The sequence below is a fragment of the Setaria italica genome, chromosome IX (genome assembly GCF_000263155.2).
Source record: "Setaria italica strain Yugu1 chromosome IX, Setaria_italica_v2.0, whole genome shotgun sequence".
Lineage (NCBI taxonomy): Eukaryota > Viridiplantae > Streptophyta > Magnoliopsida > Poales > Poaceae > Setaria > Setaria italica.
This window is the reverse complement of record NC_028458.1, coordinates 20,825,587-20,829,754: the sequence shown is the minus strand read 5'-3', so window position 1 is coordinate 20,829,754 and position 4,168 is coordinate 20,825,587. Positions and strand designations below refer to the sequence as shown.

Below are 4,168 nucleotides of genomic sequence, written 5' to 3'. Positions count from 1 at the left end.
AGGGGTGACGCACAGGTGGAGGAAGCGGTGGGGGCACAGGTCGTGGCTAGAGGCAGGGGTCGTGGTGGGAATTTCTTGTGATAATCATCCACGTCTTAAACGTATCTTAATGCCTGAAAGTTGGATAGGCTGGCCCTTACGTAAGGACTATATAACCCCCAATTTCTATGAAATACAAGATGCTCATTGAATGATAATAAATTCATGTTCACTTATACAACACAACTCCAGATTTTATTCAAGTCAAGGAATATTTTTAGGTTCTGTTCCTAGACGAAACGAAAGACTTATTCTATTCTAATTAATTCCTATTATATTATACAAAAAGATACAGATAGACTGAAGAAAAAGGGCTTCATTTCGATTTTCCAATTTGGAAAATCACATATTCGTTTCCTTCGTATGAACAGAAAAATACAATGACTTAAAGAAGTTCCTACCACGAACTTTGTACCGCGCGGATTACTTAGAACAACTAGGAAAGTAGGATAAGCAAGACTAAAAAAAATTCTTCAGAATAGCGGCATACAAAATTAATAAGAAATGCAAAAATGAAGAAAAGGGCACCTAATATCCCCTTTTTCTATACCATAAAGAAAAGAACCAGAAATTTTAACCCTTTTCTAAAAAGAAGTGTTTAGAGATTTATCTACTTACTCTATACTATCTATATTATTAATGAATATGTACCCCAATCCATCTAAAGATATTTGTATCAATATCTATTCGATAGATCCTTTTTTTTTCTGTGCCAGGAACCAGATTTGAACTGGTGACACGAGGATTTTCAGTCCTCTGCTCTACCAACTGAGCTATCCTGACCCTTTCTTGTGCATCATCCTAGTAGAGTATTTGCATCTATGTCAATTAAAGGGACTAAAAAATCAATAAAGTATTCCATTCCAAATTTGGAATGGGGGAGGTAGGTAGTCCTATCAAATAAAAAAGAAATCATCTATTTAATGAATAGCATAAGATTCATTGAATTCTCGTCGCACTCCTTTGTGAAAGAAAGAGTAGAATGAGAAAGCTAATGAATCTTAAACCCATTGATAAAAGAAAAAAAAAGGATAACTATTATGGTTAGGGAATAAAAGAGGGTTTGGGTGGGGATAGAGGGACTTGAACCCTCACGACTTATAAAGTCGACGGATTTTCCTTTTACTAGAAATTTCATTGTTGTCAGTATTGACATGTAGAATGGGACTCTCTCTTTATCCTCGTTCGATTAATCCACTTTTGATCTCAAAACAATGAATTGAAGGATTTGATTACTCAATATTCGATTGGAATGGATTCACAATAATTCTAAAAAAATTCAGAATTTTCTATTTCATAATCATTCCTAATTTCATTCTAAAAAAAATCTAAAATAAAGAACCTATATTATGATAGGGGTTCTGTGATTAATCGTTTGCTATGTCAGTATCTATACGTGTGTATTAAATGTATAAAGCCCTTCTTTCTAGTATTTCGAGGGAGTTCCACTACCAACACAACGTAATTACTTCGATTCGTTAGAACAGCTTCCATTGAGTCTCTGCACCTATCCTTTTCCTTTGGGTTCTAGTTTGAGAACCACTTGTTTTTTCAAAAAAGGGATTTGGCTCAGGATTGCCCATTTTTCATTCCAGGGTTTCTCTGAATTTGGAAGTTATCACTTAGCAGGTTTCCATACCAAGGCTCAATACAATCAAGTCCGTAGCGTGTACCGATTTCGCCATATCCCCATTTTCCTTTTCTTTGAAACCAGGATTCCTTGTATAATTTCATCCATCTCTTAGTTTTTTTGAATCATTAAATTCATTATTCGACGTAGTCTAGCAGCTCATCTCTATTTGAGAGACCCCGCTCGCTTATTGCAATTCAGAATTGAATTGATTCTACCGTTGATATATTTGCAATTCAATTGGAATGAATATATCCAAAAGTTTTTATCTCTCCCGCCTCCCTCCTTCCTTTTTTAGAGTATTCAAAATCATACTATAACGCTTGATATTCATTCTTTTTTTTTCTAATCTGAATTAGAAATTTCATTTGCTATGATTCTATCTTCTCCTTAGTGAACTATTTATCCTTAAATTATTAACAAATAAAAAAACATCTCAAAAATGTATATAATGATCGAATGAAAATCCCTGCCGGGTCGAGGAAAGGGTAAAGGGGTGAGGGCCCCGTCGCCTGTGCCTTCGTCGTCGTCGGAGGAGGAGGAGGTACCTTCCGCGCACGCCTCTAGTGACGAGGCGGAGGTACAGGAGGAGCAGGAGCAGGAGAGGGAGGAGGGGGAGGAGGCAGGGGAGGAGGCAGGGGATTCGCAGTCCAAGATCTGGTTGCGAGGTCCCTCGTCCCTCCCGAGGCGACCCATCCCTGTTCATTTACGCCCACTGATTCAACCCGCTGGGGCAAAGTAAGTTCCTTCACATATTCTCTGTACTTATGATATGTTGAAACTTACACTAGAAAATAATAATTTATATTAATCACTTGTGCAGGAGTTGGACTAAGCTCAGTGGGGGTGCCCACAACCGCAAGGTCAACGACATCGTTGGTCTTTTGTGTAGGCTACACTTCCCCGGTCTAGTGGTCTTCGCCGGACAGGAGGAGCCGGCCTACACGTGGGACCACTATGTCGCTGCCGCCGACATCGGTGATCGTGACCACAGGCAGTTTGTGAACAAGGCGGAGCGGGTGAAGGCCGAGCTGTGGGTAAGTCTTCGCAGCACTACATTGCTCAATACATTCTTGAAATAATAATTGTATGCTTGCCGTCTATACGCAGGACTTTTATAGATGCCAGGAGGGCTTCGAGGCTAGGGCGGCCTCCGTGATTGAACAAACCGCTAAGAAGCTCGTTAAGGACATGCACTACGAGGCGCGCGTTCAGGCCATCATCGACTTTTATGCTGAATATAAAAGGATGAGGATCAAAAAAGAAGAGGCCAGGACAATGAACCTGACCAAGGAAGAATTCATGGCGGTACGTACATAAAGACTATATTTACTATTTGAGAGATTAATTACGCTTAATTCCGTTATTTATATGTCACACACTTCATATAGGTGCCTCCGTGGTGGTGCCGATCCTTTACCCGGTGCTGGGAACAAATGGTGGACGTGTGGTTGCAGCCTGGGTGGTTGGAGAACTACATTGCCTGCCGGGAGCGGCATCTGCAGATGCCATATGCACCACACCATCAAGGCAGCCTGAGCCTTGATGAGTACAAGGAAAAATGGGTACGTGAATTCATTTCTGTTTTCTCAGACATAATACTGCATGTTTTGTAATCATTTTACATTTTTTCCGCAGACTTCATCACATGATGGTCAGGAGTGCTCCCGGTTCAAGGCATGGGTTATGTCAAAAAAGGGCAAGGCCACGGCAGACATCGACTTCAACCCGAAGGACCCGCCCGAGGCGTACAGCCATCCAGCATCCACAGCCGCGTCACCGAGTACACAGCCATGGCGAGGGAGGTTCACGGGCCAGAGTTCGATCCGAGCTCTCAGGATATCGATGCTGAAATAGTGATGAGGGTGGGAGGAGGGAAGAAGCACGGCACGTATTGGATTGGAGATAGCGTGATCGACACTGCCAGTACTCCCACTCTCTCCCAGATCCGAGCAAGGAGCACGGACTCGAGCCCCGTGATACGGCCACGGCCTACCACTGCACAGCTACAGATGCAGGCTCTGTAGGTTATTCCTGTTTCTTTAATTTTTCATTAATTTTGTACTTACCTTTTGCTTGACAATAAGTGGTTGGGATGAAATATTGTAGACCCAGGTGGAGGTAGAACGGAAGCGCCGGGAGGAACTAGAGGCCGACTTTTTTGTTTTTTAGCCCTTTTTGCGAAAGATTCTCACAAATAAGCTCCTGGCGGAACCAATTCCAAAAATGGACCCTTAGCTTGGCGCCATCCACGCTGGCGCCAAGCTACAACGTCTCGACGCCAGCCATCCTGGCGCCAAGGTCTATACATAGCGGCTGACGCGGATGCCGACGTGGCGGGGGCTTGGCGCCATACATGATGGCGCCAAGCCTTGGCGCCATGGATCTTGGCGCCGAGCTTGGTGCCGTAGATCTTGGCACCCAGCTATCTACCCCGTACCTCTACGCGTTTCGACCTAAACAAGTATAATTATTCCAAGGAGTATGCAACAAACTAAG

The 4,168-nt window shown here is 42.9% G+C and overlaps 1 non-coding gene across 1 annotated transcript; it reads right to left on the bottom strand.

Moving 5' to 3' along the window:
• Positions 1-749: 749 nt before the first annotated feature.
• TRNAF-GAA lies at positions 750-822 on the bottom strand. Its single transcript has one exon. It is a non-coding gene; the product is annotated as a tRNA-Phe (tRNA).
• Between the last annotated feature and the right edge of the window lie 3,346 nt (positions 823-4,168).